This window comes from Condylura cristata, unplaced genomic scaffold (assembly GCF_000260355.1).
Source record: "Condylura cristata isolate star-nosed mole 26May11 unplaced genomic scaffold, ConCri1.0 scaffold00027, whole genome shotgun sequence".
NCBI classification, from domain to species: Eukaryota; Metazoa; Chordata; class Mammalia; order Eulipotyphla; family Talpidae; genus Condylura; species Condylura cristata.
This window is the reverse complement of record NW_004567128.1, coordinates 7,812,937-7,838,932: the sequence shown is the minus strand read 5'-3', so window position 1 is coordinate 7,838,932 and position 25,996 is coordinate 7,812,937. Positions and strand designations below refer to the sequence as shown.

Below are 25,996 nucleotides of genomic sequence, written 5' to 3'. Positions count from 1 at the left end.
CTGCAGTCATAGCAGGAAGAAACCACCAATTGGGTTTTCTGTGTGTGCACAAGTACCTGTGTGTATTTGAATGTGTGAGGGAGAGGATGGGGTGGGGAGAGAGAGAAACATGACATACACATGCACATAGAGGGTTTTTTTTGGCATATGCCATGGGCTGAATGTGTGTCTCTTGACAAAATTTTTATGTTGGGACCCTTATCCCCAGTGTGATAATTGGAGGTTTAACTTTGGGCAGGTAATTAGGTCACTAGGGCAGAACATTCATGTTGGGGTTATTGCCTTATAAGAAGAGGCAGGAGGGCACTTGCTCCCCCTAACTGCTGTCCCCCTCCCCTATATGAGGGAACCATGAAGAGGGTCCTCTCCAGGACCTGACCATGCTGCTCTTGGCCTCCAGTCTCTAGGACTGTGAGGAAGAAATATTTATTGTTTATGTTGCCCCATTCATGGTATTCTTGTCGGAGCATTCAGACTGAGTAAGACAGCTGGGAGAGAAGAGAGGGGCAGAGGAGCCATGGTGGTGTCTCTCTGTTGGTTCTACACTTTACCTTTTTGGCAGAAGACAGGAGTGTTTACATCGATGTTGATCAAGAAGTTTTAGGAAATAACCCATTGGAATCATCTGAAATTATATATATATATATATATATATATTCTGTCAGAATGTAGCAATCATATTAAGCAACTCAGTACTTATATTTCCAGCAAATTCAATGTCTTCAAATGGAGTGCTGGACTTTAGTCATGTGGACCGAGAGAGGGCATGCTGGGAACACTAGGCTTACGAGTAGTAGGTTGTGCGAAGGGTCTTTGCTGTGGGGGATAGCTTGGAAATTCAGCATAGGAAATACTCTTAGCATTATTAGGAACTGTGAGAGCCACACCATCTGTCTTGAAGTGGCTTGTGGTGTTTTATAAATCTGCAGCTGCTGATGTTTGAGAGGTAGATTGAGATTCACATACCATTTTAGATCTCTGGCTGCTCTTAAATACCAGGTGTTCTGATAACCTTGAGTTGACATTCCTGCTTGGCTGCAGTCATGTGGCATCAGTTCATGGTAGCCTTATTTTCTGTACTCTCCACCACTCCCTATTGCCTCCTAGACATGAGCCATGTGTGTATTCATTTGCTAGAGACAATCAGGATCATGCTGTGGTTCCTGGATCTTCTTCCCTTCTTGGGTGCCCTGCATACCCCAGTAGACTATTGAGTTGGCCATTTAACACCCCTAATTTCAAGAGTTTGAATTCTCTCTTGAAATTACAGCCAAATTATAAGAACCTCTAGGTGGAAGTGCTATTTGATTGGAATGTTCAAGCCACACCCAGTAGGGTTGGTATGTTGCTTTTTGTCTGGTAATCTTGGTCCTACCACATGTCTGTCTGACCCATGAGTGAGTAATGCCATTGATTCCCAATATTCCAGGCTCTTGCTACTCATCTGAGCTTCACTGTTGCACCAAAACACCACAGTGTCTGCTGCACTTTCTTTAGACTCATGTCGTCATTGTCACTGGCTGCTGACATGTGTGTTGGTTCTATGCTGGATGTGCCTCGTTGCTATTTTAAAACAGAGCACCCAGGTGTTGGACCTTTAGTGACAGGAAAGATATTTAAAGGTCCAGTGTAACTGGAGAGTTCTGAATCAGCTCAACTGTGGGCGACTTGTAGTGGTAGGATACAGATGAGTAAATTCAGGGCCAGTTTGGGGAATGCTTCAGGAAAGCAAGTTTCTATACTTAAGGTGGTGGAGGAGAAGGGGGAGCAGAGGGGAGGAGCAGGGCTTCATCTGGTTTCTGTGCTAGCTCAGCTTACCCCTCTCCACGCTGGTGGCTTGCTTTGTTCTTCTTTGTTTTGTCTGCTGCCATCGATTACTTCCTTCTGAGAATGGCTGGCTAAGCTGACAATTTGTCAAATTTATGTGCAGCAAGTTCTGGATAGAAAGTAGGGAAGACTTTCTGTGGTGACAAGTTAGGAGTCTGCAAGGCTCATTAGTCTTTCACTGGCTTTAGCGTCATCCTGGACACCTTCCTGTTGCTCCCAGCAGGCATTGCCCCGCTCAGTCTTTGCCTGGTCCCTGTCCTGGGCACTCTGGGCTATTAGCTTGGAGCTCACAGATTCTTGCTTAGGAGGTGGGAGGGAACAGCACGCTCTAGTAACAGAATTCTTGCAGGCTGCAGTCATAGCAGGAAGAAACCACCAATTGGGGAAGAGTTACTTATTTTGAGGGGGGGGGGCGGAACTCAGGAAACATTTATCTTTGTTTTTCTTGGTCTTCTGGAAAATACTAGGAAATCCGATCTGTTGTAGCCAGATGTAGTCCCTCTTCCCTCGCCTCTGAACCCTCACCCCTTCCACAGTGGCTTCCGGATCATGGCTTGAGAAAAGATCACATGATACTGGATGGTGCAGGAAGCCCCAGGGGGGACTGCGGGGATCTCACAAATCATGCTCTGTGGACTGTAGTTCCTTCAGCGCCAAGGCAGACACCATGGCTGTCTCCTCCACGCTGGTGTGCCTGCACCTGGCACAGTGTCTCAGCCAGAATGGGCAGCAAAAGAAAAATATTTGTTGAATGAGGGAAAACAACATATGATGTATGACTCTAAAGCCAGAGGCCTGTTTCCCCAAAGTGGGCTGGAAATTGGTGTTTAGCATGGTCCCTTATTCACTTCTAGAAGGAGCAATCGGCAGAGGTAGCACCGCTCAAGGCCTTCATCTTGTCAGGTATGTTTACGTGTCACTGCCCTGTCATCTTGTAAGGTCAATTACAGGTTGGAAGTGTTTCCTCTGGAAAGGCCTAGAGAAATAGGTGAATGCTAACTGTGATGTGGTGGGTAGGGAAATTGGAGAGTGCCCAGCCCTCTTCTAATGTTCACAGTGTTCATCTTCCTGCGGCCTCTGACGTGTCTCAGCAGGCCTTTCTTTTGCACCGACCTTGTCAAGAATAGACCAGTGCTCGGCCGTCGCGCAGGGCATGCAGTGTCAGGGCCGCGAGTTTGCAGCTTCGTGGCCACTGTGGCGGCAGCCTTCTTCATCCGTCTTCATCATGGGCAGCTTTTGGCCTTGCCACACTTCCTGCCGGGTGTGTAATGAAGCACATGTGTGCACCCTGGGCTGGACAGAAGAGTAGATTCAAGATAAGGGAGCCAGAGTGCTCATTTCTGGAGGGTTCTCATCCTGCATTTTGGGGAAGTGGTGCTGACCCCCTGTGTGTCCTGCACGATGCTTTTCTGCTCTTTAGGTCTTGCTGCACTTCATCTTGGTCCTCAGCCAGGCCCTGGTATGAGGAGTCTCTTCTTCCTCTTCAGGGAGTGATCACTTAGCAAATACCCTCTTGTCAGACATACGAGGTCTCCAACATCATCAATTGGAGCGGAAAGGCCTCTCTCATTTGGCTTAATATTTTAACTGCTGCTAATGGTTAAGAGATCGCCTCATGCTGGAAGGTCCCCCTGGAAGCCAGTCGGTCCACTTGACTGCACTGCCAGCTGTCTGCTTCTGTCAGTTTGTGAGCACGCATCTGGGGACCAGGCTACTTAGCACAGGCAGCATGGGCCTTCCATGCTCTGGGGAATTACAGGCGCCATATGCTGCTTCCCAGGTAACTGAGACTTGCTGAAAATAGAGCTTCAGTGGCCCCACTGCTTTGGCACTGGAAATCATATGGCTTTGCTTTTAGGCCAGCTTGTGTTGACTCGAGCTGCCTTCAAGTCTGGGGAACGGGGGTCACTGTGCACGATCTTTGCTGGTGGGACAGTTAGAATCAGAGCACTCATGCCCCAACTAGCTGGCAAGAGAATCCACAGCTGTTGAAATAGGGAGCGCTGACCGCCATGTGCACCCCCTTCCTCTACCCTTAGTCTGGAGGATTCTCTTTGGCTCAGCCTTTAAGCTTCTTGCCACAAGGGAAACGAATAGAAAAGAGGGAATTCTGATTGTGAGTTCATGGCACGGGTCAAACAACAAGTAGAACAGAGGCACATGTGCCAGCGTTGAGGCGACTGGGCAGCAGGAAGAGTCCAGGGGCACACCGTGGGGCCGGGTGGTCGCAAGTGGAAATTGCCTCCACCATACTTGGCTTCAAGTTGATGCATTTGATGATACGTAAGAACAGGCCTGGCTGCCATTGCTCATTTTGTAAGTAATCATCTTATTTTACTATCCCCATCCTTGCCCACCTTCGGTTACAGAAATAACTCTGAGTGGGTTTTCTTTTTAAAGATCTGTGTCAAGCAGATACCTCATAGAAATGGCACAGGCGAAGTGTTCTATTCAAAATTGCCCAGTGACACAAAACCACGTGTGCTTTCTGTCCCCAGGTGCTGGTTTCTCTGGAAGAGGTAAGGCCTCAGGGAGTAGGAACCAGTGGCAGTCCGTGGCCTGGAGCCAGGCCTTCATGCACCTTCAAAGCATTGTGGACTTAGCATAGATCTTTTTACCTAAGTAAGAATCACTTATTCATTATGATGGAAACACACTACCGTGGCACTTGCCAGCCAGGATTCTGTTTTCTGTTGCTGCCATAGCAGATTAGCACAAGATTAGTGACTATTCTGGATGTCAGAAGTCAGATGTAGGCTTCACTGGGCTAAAATCAACATGCAGACAGGCTGTGCCCCTTTCTGGAAACTTGGGGGGGAATTCTATTTCCTTCCATTTTCAGCATCAATAAACTGCCCATAGTCCTTGCCTCTGGCCCCTTCTTTTGTCTTCTAAGCCTGCTTCATGGGTCCTTCACCTCACGTCACTCTGCCCCTTAGACTTTGTGGGCTCCGAGGCGTACGTTAGGTCCACCTGGATAATCCAAGCCGCACTTCCTATTTTAAGGTCACCTGACCAGCAGCTCTAATTCTATCTACAACTTTCATTTCCCTTTGCCAGGGATTCACAGATTCCTGGAATTACGATACGGGCATCTTGAGGGCAGGGTGGGGATACCGTTCTTCTGCCTACACCGGAGACATGGTTTTTTCTTGCTCTCTACACCAGGTAGGGCTGAAGGGATAGTTGCTTTGGCGGTGATCTGTGAGGGAGACAGTTTCTATCTCAGCAGCATTTGAGGAAGTTGAAAATGAGGTTCCTTTCTGGCCAGTGGGTGGTAAAGTTTGTCAGGTACCTTGTTTCTTGTTGGCCCTTCCTGCTGTTCTGATGATCCCAGCTGGGATTATTACCCAGGGCTCCCCTCCCAGGGCTGCTGGCACTTGGGGTGGTGTTGAAGGAGGGCAGGGGTCTGAAAAGCTGTAACAGTTGGACTGGCCAACAAGAGAGAAATGAGGAAATGGGGATGGGACAGGAAATGGCAGGTGAGGCTGTATTTTGGGAGAAAGAATACAGAAGGTCAGGTGGATTACATCTGGCCCCCAAGAAAATGAGAGCCTAGAATTTTTTGTCATGTGCATAGTGATTGATCCTGCCCCTGAGTCACTTGGAGGCTCTGAGTAATCGGTGTGTTGGGTTGGGTTGCAAGTGCGGCACCCCCCAGTCACTACGAGCCTCGCACTTTGGCATGGACACTTGATGTCCCATAGGAGGCTGGTCACCAGCAGAACGGCTCTTTCTGGAGAGAACAGCAGCTCATCTGGTGTCCTTGTCCCGCTAGGCCTGGCACCTGCTCCCAGAACCTTAACATGCCCCTCTGAGGGAGGGACTTCAGGTATTTCTAGGTTCTTTTATGTGGTTCTTGCAAGTGTTGAGATGTTAGCACCATGTTTTTACCCACTTCAGAGAGCAGAAGCCATTGCTAGTTAGTCAGCTTTAGTGTCGATGGATGCTGGCCGTTCTTTCAGTTCTGACACTCGTCCCCAAGTGTTCATTTCTGATTTGGGTAAATGCACTTATGAACTGACCACCTTCAAGGTAAAGATGTGCCAATGTGCATATATATATATATGTACACACATACACGTTGTTTTGGAGTCAGTGGCTTGATTTAAATTTTTTTTAAAAATTTTAATTTTTCCTGTAGACTTAAGGAAAAGATGCAAAAACAGTAGTAAGTTTCTAGAAATCCCTCACTCAGCTTCCCCTAATGTTAACATCTTACGTAATCACAGTAGCATTATCAGAACTAGCAAATGAACAGTGGTGTGATACTGCTTAGTAAAGATCTTATTTAACTTCATCAGTTTTTCTATGGATACCTAATTTTTTGTTTTTAAGATCTTGTCCAGAATCCTGCATTGCATCTCTTCATTACTTTGCCTTAGTCTCCTACAGTCTTGGATAGTTCTCAGTCTTTCCTTGCCTTTGATGACCTTGACACTTTTTAAAGAGTATTGACTACTAATTTTGTTGATTATCTACTAGATTGGGTTTTCTCATGATTTGACTGATGTTATATAATTTTTATGGTGGTAAAATATACATAATATAAGATTTGCCATTTAAACTATTTTTTAGTGTGCAATTCAGTGGCATAACATACATTCATGATGTGTAACTGTTACTACTCTCTATTTCCAGAACTTTGTCATCCCAAACAGAAACTCTATTTACTAGGGAGTTACTCTCTACCTCCCCTCCCCAGCCCCTGATAACCTCTTCCTTTTTTTTTTTTTTTAAAGATTTATTTATTTATACATACAAGAGCTGGGGTGTAGGCAGTGAGAGGATTCACCAGAGACAGAGTGGGGAGACGAACAGGCAGATCTACTGAAATCCACTGCTGAGGGGAGCAGGGGGTGGGTCAGGAGAGGTCTGCTGTGCCGTGGGGCCACCTCCCTGGTCGGGGATCGAATTCAGCATGGCTGCTGATGGCTTCATAGTGCTGCCACTTAATCCCTTGTGCCACCAGTGAGGCCCTGGCAACTTCTGTTCTTTCTGTCTCTCTGCACTTGCCTCATATAAGCAGAATCATATAGCATTTATTCTTTTTTAACTGGCTTCTTTTACTTAACAAAGTGTCTTCTAAATTCATCCATGTTGTAACATGTATCAGAACTTATTCTTTTTTTGAAGGTGAGCACACTCCATTTTTTTTTTTAATAAACTGCCTCAGTAATAAATCTTTTTTTTTTAAAGATTTATTTATTTATGCTTATAGAACTGGGGTACAGGCCTTAGGTGTGGTGGGTGAGAAGATTCACCAGAGACAGAGTGAGGAGCAAAACAAGCAGATTGACAAAATATGCTGCTGAGGGTAGCAGCGGGCAGGTCAGAAGAGGTCTGCCAGGCCATGTGGGTCAGCTCCCTGGTCGGGGGTAGAACTTGTGCTGTAGTAGCTTCAGAGAGCTTCATAATGTGGGAGCACACTCCATTTTATAGGTAGAGTGAGCTTTGTTTATCCACTCATCTCTCGATGGCTACTTGGGTGCTTTCTACCATTTGGCTCTCATGAGTAGTGCTTCTGTGAGCATAGGTCTGTAAATAATTGGTTCACATTTCAAAAGGAATGTGGAGAAGCTGGAGAAGATACATTTGGGGGTTGGCAGGGGAAACGTACTAATCTGTTTTTCCCATCCCTGGCTAAAGTCCACAGAAGAGAGGGGAGCTGGGGTGAGGTGGGGCAGGGCCATGGCAGAAGGTGGCAGAGATGGCGCCAGAGGTTGAATGTCTGGGAGAAGAGCACCCTTCGCCCTCACACTTGCCAAAGGCGCCACCTTTGGGTGCATGCTTCGAAGGGGCAGAGCAGGGCCGCTGGGCAGATGGAGGGCCAAGGAGAGTGAGCGGTGGGGGCAGGTGAGGGCCCGGTCGCGGCAGGAAGGGCAGTTCATTTCTCGTCGCCCAGAGCCCTGAAGGAGGCAGCAGGGCTGGCTGGGCTGGAGTAAGTCCATTACGATCTCTTCCCTCTTCCCACCGTGTTTCGAGTATTTGTGACCAGCTTTCCAAGTAAGAAATATACTTTGTATTTCCACCTGGTGCACACGTTCATCTTCAGTTGTGACTAAATACTTCAGAGAGTTTACCTTCACTGTATGAGATGTATTCTGATATTTTTGAGTCGGTTCTGTTCCATTAGGAAAAAATAGTGTATTTTGACCTGGTTTACTCTCTCAGCTTGAAAACGTAGTGCTCTAGGAAGCCTCATGTGCTGTCTTTCTGCCAGTTACTGTTCCTGTTTCTCCCCTGTGAATGATGCAAACAGTGTAATTGGCCATGCTACTCTTCTTGATTTGGCTATCAGGAATCTCAGAGCTGAATTGTTTCTATCAAGCGGCAGGTCTCAATCTGGCGGGCATAGACTAGCTTCATGAATGCCTTTCCCTAGCTCATGGCATTTTAGCTGTATTTTTCCTGATTCTAGTTATTCCTGCATTTTTGTTTTACTGTATGAATTTTTGGGAGCTGGCACACCTCTGTGGAATGTGATAGAGTGAGGTGATGTAAGACATAAGACATCATGTGAACATTTGATGTCAACTGAGACAAGCTGGGGAATAAAGTCTGCTTATTCAAAAATGTTTATCTGTACTTGTATTCATGGCATTATTCCAGGATGTGGCTAAGAGTAAATAAACTCATGGAACACCCAGTCCCCTCTTTTAAGGAACTTAAACCCGCTTTGGGGGTACCAAGACATTCATGTTAAGAAATAACAGGAGATAAAATAGTAATCTAAGAAAGGGTTTGCAAGGGGTGATCTATATATCCGGCCTGCTGATTTGTTTTATAAATGAAGTTTTGTCGGCACCCACCTCTGCCCTTTGATTCTGTGTTGGCCATGGCTGCTTTCTTGCCTCAGTGGCAGAGTTGAGTCATTGCAACACAACAAAGCCTAAAAAATTTCTATTTAGCCCTTTTAAAATAAGTTTGCACTGAACTCATTCCAGACTTTCTCCTCAAGCTGCTCAGATTCTCTTCTCACACCTGGCCTCACCAGATGACCCTGACTCCCCAGAGAGAAGGCACTGGTGCGCCCTCATGCTTCCGACTTTACGTTGGCCTGGGCACACATGCCCTTTTGGCTGCTTTTTGCCTAGTTTCAGAGAAAGAAGAGCTTTCCTTCCCTGTCACTCCTTCTTGACTTCATTTCTGTCATGGGCCCCTGAGCTTCTGTTACTGTTGTCCAGCCCAGTGTCCCTAGCCCCAGCCTCCATAGACACTTGCTGGACCAGACAACTAATCTGTCTGAGAAAATGTCGGCTAAGAATTGTAAAGATGGGGACGCTGACTTGGCTCGGCATGTTTGAGCCAACTCAAACATGTGGCTCGACATCTTCACATTTTCATCTGCGCAGCCATAGTGTCCATAACTTACAACTTAGACAGGCCTCACTGATTGAAGTAATTGGAGCAGTAACAGGGACAAGAAGACAGGCTTTGAATCCAGACTGGCTAGTGCCTGGTGTATTAGCTTCTTGCCCTTGAGCCAGTGATGTGCTATCTCTGGGAACCGACATCTTCGGCCATGAATTGTGTGCCAGTTGCTGCTGCATGACAGATTGCCCCAAGGCTAGCACTTTACTAGACTCACTCACTGGTTTTGTGGGTCAAGAATTTGAACAAGGCATGGTAGGGAGCATGGCTTGACTGGACTCCCCTGAGGCCTCAGCTGGAAAGACTTGAAGGCTGATGTGACCCTGCAATGGAGGCAGAGGCTGGGATCATCTGAAGCGCTGTCACTCACAGGTGTGGGTGATCAGCAACTTGATGGCCTACTGGAGTGCTTGGTGTGGCCCCCAGAATAGCTTGGCTTCCACACAGCATGGCAGTCTTTGGGTTCTCCAGCAGGTGAGTGGAAAACTGCACATAGTTGATGGGGATACATTTTGAGAAATGTGTTGTTAGGTGATTGTGTCGTGGAAATATGGAGTGTAGTTTGATTATGTTAGATGCGACAGTCTACTACACATCTGGACCACATGGGGTAGACTGTTGTGACCGCCATTCTAGGTGTGGTCTGGTGCTGACCCAAAGGCTAAGCAGCATGACACTGTACTGGCCTTTGGTCACCCAGCCTCAGGTGACACATACAGGGAGTCCCTGCCCTGGACTCCCCCAGCCAAAGTGCTCACAAGCTCACCCCAGACTCGAAGGCTCAGAGAGGGAGATCAGATTTCCTGTTGATGGCTGGGGTCACATTCTGGCAGAACATAGGGGACAGGAGAGGCTGCTGCAGTTATTTTGGAAAATGGAATCTGCCAGAGCGATTGTCACAGTTGTGTTGAGATAAAGGCTCCTGGTACCTAGAAACTAAGGGTGCATTTTCATTCTGTGGAGATGGCAGTCTTTTCCAGCTGTACGCCAGGCACTAGGCCAGTGCTGGGTCTACAGGGGCAGCCCAGCAGGAGGGCTCTCTGCCTCCTGTAGCTTCCGCTCTCACAGGGGTGAGGGTCCAGGTGGCAATCCAGGGCAATTAGACCGATGGCAAGGCCTCAGTATTCCTTCTCCTTTCATAGAGAGATTGGTTGAATGTCTGCATTTGTTTATTTCATTTGAAGTGAGGATGAGGTGAATTTCCCTCAGTGAACAATAATGGAGGGTGCGCTGCTCGGGGTTTGGGGAGGGGAAGGCAGGAGGAGGCTGCACAGGTGCTCTTGACGTCTGGGTGAGGAACCCACATGGCACAGATTGGAGCTTACCAGACGAAGCTGTGTGTCAGTCTCCGGGGGATTCTTTGACGCTACGGCTTCTGATACTGTAGCTCTGGGTGAGGCCAGGCCTGCTGCTGAACAGTGGAGTGCAGGAGGTAGCAGCATGGGACAGCAGTAGCTGTGGAAGCTTGATCGGCCAGAGGAAGCGGTCAGCTCCAGAGGAGCGTGCTGATGGCTAGACAGGTGATCTGCCACATGTGTGCCATACTTCAGCACAGAGTTCCTAGAGGGGAAGCCTTTGTTAGAACAAACCATCATCAGGATGCCACTTGCCCATCTAAATCTAAATAACCAAAACCACAGCCTTCCTTACACAAAACACATCTTAGGAACCCCCACATCGGGATGTAAATTTGTACAGACACTATGGAAAACAGTATGGAGCTTTCTAAACAAAAAATTAAAAATAGAGTTATCACATGACCCAACAGTCCTACTTCCGGTATATATCCAGAGGAAATGGTATCAGCATCTCATAGAGATATCTGCTTCCCTGTGTTCATAGTAACCAAAATGGAGAAACAGCTTATGTGTCCATCAGTGGATGAATGGATAAAGAAAATGTGGTTTATATATGTAGTGAATATTATTTGGCCATAAACAGAAGAAATCCTACACTTGAGGACTTTATGCTAAGTGATCATTTTGTGGAATCTAAAAAGGCCAAACTCATAGAAACAGAGTAGCATGACTGCCAGGCAGGGGAGGTGGTGGACAAAGGGGGTTGATTCCAGTTAGGAAAGGAATGTGTTCTGGGGCGTAATGGCCAGCGTAGTGACTCTGGTCAGCTGTACTGTACAGTATAGTGTAGTCAGCTATACTGTACGGTCACTTGAAAGTTGCTATGAGTAGGTCTTAAATGTTCTCATCATCTCCACTACCACAACACAACTGTGGTTCTGTGAGGTGAGGATGTCTTAACCAACCTTACTGTGGTAATCATATGATGATACATGTGCATAGAATCCTTAGGTTGTATGTGTTAATTATATCTCACTGAAGCTTGGAAAAAAGATATAAAGGATGGCAAATGAAGATAAAGTTACATCTTCACTCCTCAAAGCACTCCTCAAAGCACATGCATACACAAATCGAAATTCGAAATGTTCAGAGAGCTGGCCTTGAAGTTTTGTTCCAAGCTCCGTAGTCATAGAAATACATAGCGATGAACACATTTTTTATTGTGCTTGTTGCTTATTGTATTTTTAAGTAGCTACAATGTATTTCAACGAAGGAATGAGGATTGTACAACCACCAAAATCAATACTATGTCCAAGTGCTGTGACAACCCAATTTTGAGGTATTTTTCAAATTGTGAGGAATATTTTATAATTATTCATAGAGAATACGTTCTAATACTATGAAAGAAAAATTTTCCCATCAATTCTTTAAATATGTTGGTAGAAACCTACCCAAAAGACACAAAAATTTAATTCAAAAGGACACCTGCAACCCCCATCTTTATTGCTGCTCTATTTACAATAGGGAAGATGTGGAATCAACCCAAATGACTGGATCAAGAAGATGTGGTACACATACACAATGGAATATTACTCAGCAGTCAAAAAGATAAACTCATGTGTTTACAATAATGTGGATGGAGCTGAAAGGGGTCATGCTTAGTGAAATAAGCCAGGAAGAAAAAGAAAAATACTGGATGGTATCACTCATAGCAGGAGTGTAATAAGGGACCAGAAAAAAAAAAACAGTTGTAATAAAGTAAAAATGAAAATTAATGAACAACTATAGCCATTCAACAGGGGTGGAGAGAGGAACAGGATCAAAACTGAGGTGGGAAGAGCACACAGTACTATGGTGATGGCACAGGGGTGGAGTGGTGGCGGGAACTCCACGGGGATTACAAGGGAGATGAAAAAATGGACAAAATGAAGAATGATATAAAAAATAAATATATTTTGGGCCCTCCCTGGTGGCTCAGCGGGTTAAAGCACAGCACTAAGAAGCTAAAGCCACTTCAGTATGAGTTCAATCCCCGCCTGCCCCGGAGGTGACCACATGGCGTGGCAGACCTCTCCTGAGCCGCCAGCTGCTCCCCTCAGCAGTGGACTTCACTCCATCTGCCTGTTCCGCTCCCCCCTCTGTCTCTGGTGAATCCTCACATTGCCCCTGCACCTCTGGCCTATACCCCAGTTCTGTATGCATAAATAAGTAAATCTTAAAAAAAATTAATATATATATATTAAAAAATTTATCAACTAAAAAAATGTTGGTAGATACCTAATGCCCTTAGTGAATTCAGGTATTGGTATTAAAGCAGCATACACACAAACACTTTTAGTATTTGTTGCCTTAATGCACCCCCGTTTCCCTCACTTTTTAGGTGCATTGCAGAGGATTACACGTTCGTTGTATCATTTGTGAAACTACTCATTACGCCAGCTCCAGTTACGCCAGCATTGAGTGTTCTCTTCATCCGTAGGTTCATTGTAGAACAGAATTGTACTTGCACATTGAGAACATTTGCAGAAGTACAGAAGTGCTTCTTTCAGAATATATTTCTAAAAGATAGACTCTATTCAAAGCCAAAATTATATCATTTTCTACCTACAACTAACATTATTTCCTTATCAGCTGACATCCAGTTCAAATATTCAATTATTACACACAACCTATTGAAATAAAAGCATCCTTTTGGTTCAGGACTTGCTAGGCTTGTACTTCTTAATTGTTTGGTTGTCTCTGGGTTTCTTTTAAGCTATGTTCCCCCACCTCACTTCTTTTTCCTTGGGGGGGGGAGGGTGGCTAAAGAAACAAGTCATTTGATTTTAGAGTTTCCTGCAGTCTGGGTTTTGTTGACTACACCGTAGGGTGCCATTTGACATGCCTGGGCTCCCTTGTTAAGTGGCAGTAATTGCAGAGGTGATTCAGGTTCAGTTTGTGAAGGTGGCCCACACTCTGTCACAAAGTCTTGGAAGCCTGGGTGTGTGTGGTTCTCTCTCTTTTTTTTTTTTTTTTTAAAGATTTATTTATTTGTGCATACAGAACTGGGGTACAGGCCAGAGGCTCAGGGGCGGCGAGAGGCTTCACCAGAGACAGAGTGGGGAGCAGAACAGGCAGATGGACGAAGTACACTGCTGAGGGGAGCAGCGGGCGGGTCAGGAGAGGTCTGCCACACCATGTGGTCACCTCCAGGGCAGGCGGGAATCGAACTCATGCGGAAGTGGCTTTAGCTTCTCAATGCAGTGCTTTAACAAATCTTTTTTTTTTAAAGATTTATTTATTTGTGCATACAGAACTGGGGTACAGGCCAGAGGCTCAGGGGCGGCGAGAGGCTTCACCAGAGACAGAGTGGGGAGCAGAACAGGCAGATGGATGAAGTACACTGCTGAGGGGAGCAGCAGGCGCATCAGGAGAGGTCTGCTGTGCCATGTGGGTCACCTCCGGGTGGGTGGGAATCAAACGGATGCTGAGGTGGCTCAAGCTTCTTAGTGCTGTGCTTTAGCCCATTGAGCCATCAGGGAAGGTCCCTTTAAAAAATTTTTTTTTATTGCATAGAAGAACTGTGGTACACACCAGAGGTGCAGGGAATGAGAGGATTCACCAGAGACAGAGTGGGGAGCAGAAAAGGAAGATTTATTAAAACACACTGCTGAGGAGTGGGTGAGGCAGGAGAGGTCTGCTGCGCCATGTGGGTCACCTCCCTCACCAGGGATTGAACTCAGGCCTTAGCTGTGGTAGCGCTGAGACTTAACTCAGGCCACCAGGGAGGCCCTGGGTGTCTCTCTTTTTAAATTGTTAGCAGTTCTTAGTGATCACTGCTCAGAGCCTTGACTACACGAGAGGTTTGCAAAGAGTTGATCATCAAATTCTCTCATTTCTTCATCACCCAGAATAATACTGTAAGGAGAAATGACTTCATGTCACTGTTTGATTTTCCTGAATCCGGTTAGGAGTGGCAAGACTGGGGTTCTTTCACTTAATTTACCAGTTTTCAGAACAGTAAGTTGATTGCCTAGAGTCTTCCAAGAGTGGCCATTGATTTTTTTTTTTAAAGATTTATTTATTTGTGCATACAGAACTGGGGTACAGGCCAGAGGCTCAGGGGCGGCGAGAGGCTTCACCAGAGACAGAGTGGGGAGCAGAACAGGCAGATGGACGAAGTACACTGCTGAGGGGAGCAGCGGGCGGGTCAGGAGAGGTCTGCCACGCCATGTGGTCACCTCCAGGGCAGGCGGGAATCGAACTCATGCGGAAGCGGCTTTAGATTCTCAGTGCTGGGCTCTAACCCGCTGCGCCACCAGGGAGGGCTGGCCATTGATTTTTAAAAGTGGTGTGAAACATGAATCACATAGGACGAGCTTAGCTGCTTTGCGATAGCAGACTCATTGCATGTGTTGTGGTCCCGTGCAGTTCTTACTGCTCTGTATCGTCCCAGTCATCGTTCCTGAAAGTTTTTTCTCCTCTTCTGACTTCTTTTGTACCACTCTACTAGTCTCTGGTGGTTTCTTTGCTTTGACAAGATGTTTTTGGCAAGATGTTTGTATGACAGGATGTTTCAGGCTTATCACCTGGAATCAGCCACTTCTCCAAAGCGACCTGACTTTTTGTGTGTGTGTATGTGAAAAATGGTATTTATTCTGAAAAAACAGTACTGCTGTTTCTGAAAACAACTGTTGTTGTTATCAGATCATCCTAGGAGCTTTTTGATGTGGGGCTATTCATCATTTTGGTTTTATTTTTTATTAACCTCATGTTTTAGTTTTTGAAAGTTCTAAAAACTTAAACCCCAGTCCAGGGTGTTATAATACTCATTGTCTTGCCCTTCCTAACAATTATTATTGTTGATAACAATTATTATTGTTCTTTGCCCAGCCTTAAATTATAAAACTTTCAGAGGCCAAACAATGTGAATCTTAACAACACTTCTGTTTTGTGTTGATGTGTAGCCAAATCCTAAGTGGTTTTCTAATTCTGCGACAAAGTATTTATAATATAGTAGATTTAGAAAGCATTCGTGAAGTAGATATTTGACTAGCAACTTGTAGTTGAAATTGTCGCTCATCTTTTAAAAGAATCAGCCAAAAAAAGACTTGCAAACTTTGGTTCATACACTGTTGATGGATTCAGTCACTCTACAAATCCCACGTGAAACTTACCGTGTGAAGCACGATCCCAAAGAACCTACATGGAGTTGGAACTGCTCCAGGTGTTCTCCCCAGACGGATGCTGGGGAGGTCAGACCAGATACGCCTGCTACTCTGGGATTCTAGATGGCTAGAAGAGCCCTTGTTTTGCTGTTATCTTACAATCGCAGCCCTGTGCATTTGTCTCAGACCCCATCTTCTTGGATTCTCAGCTTTTTGTCAAAATCATGCTTGCAAGTTCCTCTCCACTCAACAACAAGCATTTCTTGAGTGCCTCATGGGGCCAAGCACTCAACTGGGCCCTTAAGGGCGGAAGATGCATTGAGCAATGTGACTTTGCTTGCAGGAGTCCAACAAACTGCAGTTTTACACATCATTGCTATCACCAAGGGCTCCCGCTTTAGCAGGGTTATTAGACTTGTAGAAATGAAGCCTGGTGAGGTACCCTAATTCTGCTGGTGGAAGGCAGTGAAGGGTCTGTGGTTTCCATCCTCGCTGTGTCTTTCTCCTTCACCAGGCAGAGCATTTCTTGTTAACAGAGGGCCATGCAGTGACTCAGCCCTCACCCCCAACCCCTGCTGTGCAGACTGACAAGTCTTTGGTGGAGTGATTCTTCACTTCCCTCCTTTTGACCTGGTTCCCCACTCTTCGAAACATTCTTGGCTCTTACAGCCGCTTCAGCTTGGCTACATGGAATCAATGCCGAGGCTTTCATTGCCTTCTGTCATACAGTGCCTCTACCTCGCCAGCCGGCTCTCCACTCCCACCCCCGTGCTGTCCTTGAGCAGCGCTAGATTCTGTAAGGTCCTTATGAAGCATGGAGTGCTACAGGGCTCTAGGGAGTTATTTTGAATAAAGTAGTTTAAGCACATCTTCTCGATCCCTTATCTATAATCAAGTGTGTTTCAATCGCCCATGCAATGTCTGTTGAATAAAGTTGGTTTATGAAATGAGAGGATCTTAAGGGGAAAGGAGTGTTTTCTAATTATTTTATCTTAAGTAGTCTCAAATCAAGTCAGTATATAATATAAGCAGACATTTGAGTGTTTCTTCTGTTCTGTTGTTCTTTTTTTGGTGGGTGTGGACTTCTAGTGAGTCTGGGACCTGGGACGCTGCGGTGAAAAATCAGACACAGGGGACTGCTATGTCCAGCATGCAGTGAATCTTTATTGTTTCATTGTTCAATTATAGCATTTCAAGTGCATGCTGTGTAACTTCAAAGCCTACCATAGAAACTTCTCTGCTGATTGATTACTCTGTTACAATACTCTGCTCTCCTCATGCAGACACCTAGTTGCCAGGTGGCCTAAGAGTGCAAGTCTGTCAATCCCTTCTGTCCAGGACAAAGTGACTCCTTTTAAGCAAGTAATTGTTATCTACTTCTGGGAGCAGAGGGACATGGCTCTGAACAGGTCACTTTCCCGGCACCCATAGCCAGGCCCTGTCACCCAGAGGTTTTCCTCCAGGACGTGTGTGTTTTTGCTCTGCCTTTGGAGCTCAGGTTTGAGGCCTGGTCGTTCGCTGTATGGAATCTCAGCCAACATCTCCCCCTTTTCTTTTTATTAATTGCGGAATAAGCAGGTGGAATCGAACTGGACACAGGACTGTTGTCTGAGGCAGAAGTATCCTATAGGAAATAATGAAACACAAATTACCAGAACTACCAAGCCACTACCAATACTGTGTGTAATACTCTGGACCATGGAACAAGAATCCATTCCACTTAGTATCAGCAATATTTTTAGCTAAATCGTTAAAAGTATTACTGGGCAACTTATGTGAGAAAAACTGTAACACTTGATTTTGTACAGCCTGAACATCCAGGGACAAATTACCATGTACGTTATTATGTTGATATTGTATCTGAGACCAAGAAGTAGAGATACGCTTAAACTGAACAGGTGTAACACAGTGTGTGGTGACATTCCAGTCACGGTAACGTGATTTGTTGCTGCATGGCAATAAACTGATCTCCTAGCCAGTGTACAGCTAGTTGAAGTTCCCCAACGCGTTCTTGTAAGTCTTTATCGATTTGGACTCGCCGTGGCCACAGCAGACCAGTGGATTCATGAGACCAGTTGGCAGCAAAGTCACGTGTCTGTACAGTAGTGTGAAGGGCAGCTTCAGCTGCTACCACCGCCACTGCCGCCCTGGTAGTAATGGTTCTGCCACCACATGTGAAACCTTCTAGATCTTCTCACTGAGAAAAATAGAGGACCGCCTTTGAGTCAGGCACCTATCTTTGGGTTTTTTTGGAGTAGAGAACCAAGCTGTCATCATAAAATCTGGAAAACAGTGCCATCTCTGCTTATCCTCACATCTTTTTTAAATTAAAAATAGTCAAGTACTTATACAAAGCAAGAGTCATGTGCTTTCTCTCTTCTACCCAAGAAAAGGTTTTGTTTTCTTTCAGTGGCTACACTACCTTGACTTGTCAGACTTTTTATTACTTTGGTTTCCAAAGGTGTCATTTATTTTCCCTCTGTGATTGTTGTATAGAACCATTCCCTGGACAGGATTATCCAGCTACCATCAGTTGTCTTTCTTCTTTGCTAGTTTTTTTTTTTTTCTCTGCAAAATCATCTGCACACTTCTCTGTGTTTTCTTTTTCATTTAAAAGTCTTTTTCTGGCCAAATTATTCTTACCCAGTCTGTCGATTGCACATTCTTAAAAGAGATGTGTGTTCGAGCTGTGGGGTTAAATTTAGGCAGGGCGTGCTTAATAACCTGTTCCTGTCCTTGGGCAAGATGCTGGCGAGGCACAGGCGGGCTGGAAGGGACCTGGGCTTCCAGGCTCTGTGAAGCCTTCTGCATGGAGGGAGCCCGGCCACTCGGTCCATGTCCTGTTCAGATCTTGATCAGTGGCCTCTGTGCCTTTATGGTGGTCTTGGTAGAGGTGGGAGTACAGTGGGGACACATCACAGTAGCACCTGAGAGGCCACTGTGGGTCATACTGGCTTTGTGACTAAAGGTCATGCTGGCCTTTAACTTTAAACTAGGACAGCAGGGCTCGTGTTTGAGGCAGCTGGGTGATTTGGGCTGGCTCAGAGATGATGCATTTTCAGGAAACACTGGCTCACCAGCATTTACCGAGCACCCACTACATGCCAGACACCAGGACAGGGTGGGGGGCAGGTGCTCCTGCACCTTATGGGCTCCTGTGCAGGGGGCTGACAGTGAACCCCTCCTAGTACAGGCCTATAGGACTATGGCTTTTGTTCATGGGCCAATGTCAGGGCATCAAGTAAACCAGACATTTACAGGCATCATCCCTCAGCCATGCAGCAGCCCTCTGGGTAGGTCATCTCCCCGTTGTAGAGAAAGGGAAAGGACCGGCCCCATGTCCCATGTGACATAGCAAGTCCATGCCTAAGCTGGAAGTCACTGGCAGGCCTACCAGGCTTCAACGCATGGGCCCTTTCCTTCACCTTGTGTCGTCTCTGAAGATGCTTGGAAGCAGCAGGCGTGCAGAGAGGGGTCTGGAGGCCTGGGTCCCTGTGCTCCCTAGAAAGCAGTGTGTGCCCAGCGCATCCTCAGGCTGTCAGGGGAGTTGTTGGCGGGCCTCCTTTCCTCTCTCACAGCTGGGATTGCCCTTTCTCTTATGTCTCAATTGATCTCTTTTCCCCTTTCCCTGCTGATGCCCATTTCTGGTCCACGACAGACATTATTTAACCTTGAAGGAAGCTGTCTCTGCCAAGTTCATTGCCTCCTGTCCCAGGGAGAGCCCAGGGCCAGTGGTTCTTCGTTCACTGAGGTCTATGTTCTGAGCCTTCCTCCTTGGGGAGGCTGATTTTTCGGTTTTTAACAGATTTCAGCATCAGGCATGATCCCCTGGTTGACTTGGTGACCTTTAGTCATCTGCTTGTAAAGACAGGGAAAGAAAGTAGGGTGGCCTGTTGAGCACGACCTTGTTGGCTTTGGAGACCCCTGAGTGGGAAGCTCAGTTTCCCAAAGCGTCAGCGCTGACACCCTGGGAAACATGGGCTAATGAGAACTGGGCCTCAGGCAGGCTGGTGTAGGCAGAGGCTGTGTTTGGGATGGTGCTGCAGGTATCTGCTCGGGTTCTCTCGTGGCAGGCAACAGCAAGCAATGCTGTCTGACTAAAGTAGGGAAGGGGACTTACTGGAAGACTGTAGAAGGAAAAGCTAGAGGATCAGGTTGAGCAAAGATGGCAACCAAGTAGGCCAGGGATCATTTTGGGGAGTCCCGATGAAGGGATCTGTTCCGGCCACTCCCAGTCATTGGCAGTCTCTCTTTGTCTCTGCCAGACACCACTGGGTCGCTATTGGCCGAGGGCAGGGCGAGTTGATGGGGGCCTGTCAGATTGCCTCTCATGGGAGAAGAGCTGCTTCCCCCGTGACTCCCCCTCCCTGAATGCGCCTCAGTTCTCCCAGGACACAGTGACTTCAGTGAATGAATACCCACAATCATAACTTCTGAGATTATGTGTTTGAAAGCTGTATTGAGAGATACAATTCTGCCAATTTGAAGTGCTCCATTCAGTGATTTTAATACATTGATAGGGAATAAATTTAGTACATTTACTGTGAAACTCACTACAGTTTATTTTAGAACATTTCCACCCCATGTATCTCATCCTTTTGCAGTCACTTCTTGCTCTCACTTCCAGCCCTTGGCAATGGCTGATCTTTGTCTTTCTAGATTTGGACATGTGTTTTTTAGAATTCAAACCCAGTTTTCTTTTTTTTTGAAGTGAGGCAAGTTCTCTTGGTCAACTCATTCTTTTAAAATTTAATTGAAGTAACATTTGTTCGTATCATTACAGATAAGCATAGGTTCATTCTTGTTGCTAAGCGGAAACACACAGTGGTGTCGGGCTATTCTGGATTTGATGCTATACACAAAGCCCAATGGCATGGAAGTCAGTACCTCAGGGGTCTCTTCCCCTTCTCTTCACGGTAGATCTTCCCTTCCTTGCCTGGACTGTAACTTGGGAGAGCTTGGTCCTGCTCTTGACACATCTCAGTCATGGCTTGCATGGCTTGCAGGCTTGGCTCCTGAAGGCCTGTTAAATGAAAGGATTTGACAAGACACCTGTTATTTGCTCTACCCCTAATTAATCTGCGATCATGACCTTTTTTGGTGAACTATTTGTTGGCGAAAAATTATTTCTTGAGTTTTTCTACCCTCGTCTTTGAGAGAACTAGAACAAAACATCAACTTTAAAAATTTATTCTTTGTACCGAATGAAGTGAGTGTAAAACCAGTTTGTGTCATACCTCCTTCTGACGCTTTTCAAGCTTAGAACTGCACCGAGTCACTTGTGACATTATCTAAATCCTCATTAACGTCATCTTGGAAAGTCTGACTTTAAGTGAAATGATGTATAGCGAAGCTCCGTCCTTGAATAATGATATTTCCCTCCATGTCACCTGGGATCATTTTCTTCCCTCATTGATGTTATAACAAACCGATGTGAATGAAAAGATGTTATTTGAGGACCTGCTGTATAGGTATGTACAAATGAAGGAAATTCATTTGGAACATTCATTTACCATCATTTTTGGTTTGTCCGAATATTTATCAAGGCAGATAGGATGTTCAGCCAGGAAGGTAACTCCTGAAAAAGCCCAAAGGGAGCCTACTATCTGGGGTGGGCCGTCAGGGGCTTGCAGGGCCATACGCACAGGGAGGGCGGAAGTTCAGCACCGTCAGGGAGGGGCCTGACCACTGCGGAGAGCCCTCCTTGCCACTGCAGTAGAACTTCCTTTGAGAAGCTGCTTGGCAGCTGGTTTAACCAACCGACATTGAAAACCACCCATTTCACTTTGGGGGAGGAGACTCCAGTAAGTTTGAAAGCAGTGATAGGGGAGGTGGAAGCCATCTGCAACTGGAACTGCTCTCTTATCTCCTCTGGCTTTATCTTTTTGTTGCAGGGTTAACTGTAGCTTCAGTGTGTGCAACAACAGTAGTGTAGCAAATTGTGGAGGCTGGCTTTCGGCACAGCAGGCAGCTGGAGGGTGCTATTTTTCTGACAGGGAGATGTTCTGAAGTTTCGTAATTTATTGTGTGTTTAAATATGGGATTTTGTTTACTGCTGTCCTAATTACACCTCTGATATTTTATTTCGCTTAATGCTTTAATTTTGTGCTCATGCCCAGAGATAGTTTCCCAAAGGATACCATTTAAAAACTTTAGGTAGTGTTTCATCCTTGCTGCAGCTACCTACGGCTTCTGGAAGGCAAGAAAATGGGTTTTGGGGGTTGCCAATGTGCTCACGGCTCTTAGGAATTTTTTGATGACAGTGTGTACAGTGTGGGGTCTTGATCTCCTGTCTGCCAAGTATTGTCTTAAACCTTCTTTGTCTAATAGAAATATACTACCAGCCACATAGGCGATTTTAAATGCTCTAGTAGTCACATTAATGAAACAGAGAGAAATATGTGAAATTAATTTCTAAGAAGTCTTTGCAAATTACTAGGTATTTTATAGAGTGTCTCGCCTTGGACTAGCCACACTTCCAGGAATCAATAGTCACGTGTTGCCAGTGGCGGGACAATTGACGGGAATGGTCTAAACCTTTCGAAGATCTACACAGGACACAGGGAAGAGTCTTTGCAGGGAGGAGGAGAGACATACTCTCTTGATCTATGAGCGCCCTTTCAAAGCCACACATAGGTTTCCTCCTCTTAGAAAAACCCGATATGTAAAAATTCTTCCTGACAGGAAAGGTAAAGCAGGAAGTGATTATTCATGTTACAAAAGAATTAACCACAGGTTCCTTTAAATAGCAAACTCCCTTAGTGCGCTGAAGAATCTGACTCAATTTGCTAAAATATGATTGATAGTTGGCAAGTTAACAGCGTCTCTGTTGAGAACTCTCTGCCTTTATCTGAGCTCTACTGAGCTCTACTGAGCACCTGCTTGTGTCAGGAAGGCTCACAGGGGCCACTGGGGTGATCCTGAGCCAGCAGGCGTTGAGAGGCACACGGGGAGGATGCAACTCATACGCAGCTGCCCCAGGGAGGGACTTTTTGGTTCCAGGAGCAGCGAGGCCTGGTGGCTGGAGGAGCCTGGAAGGTGGCACTGAGTGACCGGGGCCCAGCTGGGGCTAGAAGGCAGGCAGGAGGCTTGGGCTTACTTACGTGTGTGTGAGATTAAAGAAAGGGAAACCAAGAAGGATGGCTTAGTGGGAAATTGGCAAGACTTGACCAGGATGGAGTTATGTTTTTTATGTCTGAGTCCTCATTGCCTAACCCAGTCCTACCCCAGTTCGAAGTCATCATAACGAATGCAAGTGAAGCAAAACCAGGAAGAGCTTCTCTTTAGTTGTGACAACAGGCAGGCTACTCATCACTTCCTAGTCATCATCTTCTTGGAGCTGACTCCTTTGTTCTCTGCCAGCTGTACCTTGGCAGCTGCACACACAACAGGAGACTAACTACTTAGGAAGGAAGAAGCAAGATGGTGTCCGATACTGGGTCCCCAGAAGTGTGCAGGGTTTCTGTTGGCGTTGAGATGCACCTGTGACAGCTTCCCAGCCCCCCTGTCCCCAAGCATGGCCCACGACCTGGCTCTCCCCCTGCCCCACTTAGCACATTTCCCTGCTCCCACTGTAAAAACTGTGTTTTCATCTCTGAGTGCTTATGGCATCAACCTAGCTCAGTGTTTTGATCCTTTTCTTGTTAAAAAAAATAGCTAATATTAGAAAATAATTCTGCCTATCCACCCATGTTGTTATAGATGAAGTGTCTTTATTACTGTATTAGTGGGTTGAGAAAATCCCAGAGAAGCCTCTAAGCATTTATTGGTTACTATGTAGTAAACCTCTGGCATTGTAAGACTAGACATGAGGGGGAAATGGAGACATTTGTCTTCGTGGGTTTTAAATGTCTTGCTGATCCCAATCGTGCCATCCTATAACTAGGTAATTTATAAACATATCAAAGGTGGAGAAAGAGCCATATTATAAACTGTCTTGATAATTTTGAGTTTTTGGTTATCACCTGTGAGACTGGATTGCCTCCTCCCTCTGTTTGCGTCCCAGTATGGCTGGGAGAGAGCTTCCGCCTGAAGCGGAAGTGGCAGTCATTTCTGCCATTTTCTTGTTTCCTTGACCCCATGTTAAGTATCATCTACAAGCCTGATTTTCTTTACATAAGCCTTTTCAAACCTCTCATCCATCTAGTGAGGGTGACTTCACTTAAAAGGGGAACAACCCTAAGGAGACGTTACCAGGAGGCCTCACAGATCTGTGAGGCCCCCGGAGCGCTGAGAGCTGGCGCTGGCGGCCATTAGGGCAGGAGGATTGCTTCCCTCAGGCTGCCGCTTGCCTTCCGAGCATCAGCTGTCTGACGCAGAGCTGAGATGAGGCACCAGTGACATCTGCAAATGCTATATTTTTCACTTTAAAAAATGAAAATACGGTGAATAGATATTTAATTTTCTCCCCATCACTTCAGCTACTCCCTGAGGTGAGAGTATCGCACTTGGGAGGGCATTGGCTCAGAAAATAAGCTTAACCACTTTGTTCATCTTTAGGTTGTTGAATTGGGAAGTTGGGCATCATCATATTATGAGGATTAAATGAGATAATGCAGGAAAAGTGTCCAGCACATAAGCAGTAGTTACTGTAATCTCAGTTCTTACCACAAAGCTTCGTTAGATCCCTGTCTAGGTAATTGGAAGAAAGCTGTCTTCTAATCGACCTGGTTCTCATGGTTGTGATAGTTCAAGATAACTACTGCGTGATACAAGAAATTGAAGTGTTTCTGCCTTCATCTTGTCATGAACCAGAAATCTGCAAAAGGGTGTCTTGTTTGTGTGGTATGTGCCTCCCTTCAGTTGGCTAAGTGATGAGAGTAGTTCACAACTCACCCTCACCCTGGGCAGATTTAGCACCACAGAGTCAGCCAGCTAATTTGGGAATGAACGAATAATCTAGGAAAGAAAATCCGACTTTGAGTTGCTGATGTATCGCCTGGCGTGGCAGACAGGACGAGTGGACCATGAGGATACCAGCCTCGATGGGTTGGCCCTTCTGAGCTGGCAGCACCTTGGGAGATTGTCTGTAACTGGACAGCAGGCAGACCCCTCTGGTGGTGGCCCCATTCACCTGACAACCTTCTTTGACTTCTGGCAAAGCGATCCCGGTTTATTGAATTTAAAAAATCATCTGTGCTTCTTTTGGTCTCCTATTTAAGAAAGCGTTGCCAAACTGAAGATCACTAAGACTTTTTCCCCATGCTTTTTTTTTTTTAAAGGTTTTTTCTCTTACATATAAGTCTGTGATCCATTTTGAGTTCAGTTTTGCATACACATTCCTTATAGAGCTCATTTAATGTTTCCTTTTCCACTGTTTTACCATAATTTCCAAGTTGCTAACTTGCCACTCTAGTAATTTTTACTACCTTTGTATCCATTCATTTGCCATCCATGTGTTCAATGTACTAAACTACAAGTAAAAATGGAAAAGGGCAAGAAACTGACTGGCTGAGGTGATATGCAGTGGGCCCCAAAATCTGGATGTATCCTGCATGCTTCCAGCAGCTTCTAGCAGTCTCTGCATTGGGTGCCTCTGCTAGTTTGTATCAGCCCTTTGTCCACAGGAATGCCGTCTGCCTCATTTGTTGCGTCCACCTCTTACCAACATAGAAGCTTCCCATGGCCAGGGTACACAGTTGAAAATGGCACTGCTGCCTAAGAAGCCGTGTGCCGTGCGGGCAGCTGTACCTGCAGACACCAGCAGCCCGAGCCATGCCTTGGCCAGGAAGCCTCTGTTCAACTGTCTTTACAGCCGTCGTTGCTGAGGGGGAGGCATGATTTCCGCAGGATGCCATCGTTACCGCCCGCATTTTGTGCCACCGAGGCTGAGGGCAGTTAGTTAGCAGCACACAGGCAGTCTGGACAAGGGGCCAGGCACCCAGGAGCCAAACCCGCATGTGGACTCTGCCATCTCTGTACTGGGGGAAATGAGGCCGGATTCTCCCTGGGCGGAGAGCCCATGCTCTCCTTCTGCCACTGTGTGGGTTCCCTCTGAAGCTCTGCTCTGGGAGGCTCATCAGTCACTGCTGCGCCTGGCCACTGACCGGCGTCTCACGGTCACAGTGCTGCTGACCTCAACCCAGATGGGGCTGCCGGGCGTGGTGCTGTTATGTTAGTGTTGCTGGTGGGGAAACCCCTTTCACATGGCTTGACTGACCTTCCAAATCTGCCCAGCCTCGAGCTTCCCCCACATCTGAGCTGGAGTGCTCCTTTTCATGGACCTTGATGGGGTTGGGCTGAGTGAACCGAGTCAGAAGGCAGAATTCAAACATTGGTTCATTTCACTCATTCGTGGAATATAAAGAAAAAGAGCAGTCAAGCCAACCAAACCAAACCAAAAAGAAACCC

At 46.2% G+C, this 25,996-nt stretch overlaps 1 protein-coding gene across 2 annotated transcripts in view; it reads left to right on the top strand.

Moving 5' to 3' along the window:
- SH3KBP1 (SH3-domain kinase binding protein 1) overlaps window positions 1-25,996 on the top strand; it is a 287,724-nt gene that overhangs the window by 14,956 nt on the left and 246,772 nt on the right. The gene's annotated exons all lie outside the window — the stretch shown is intronic.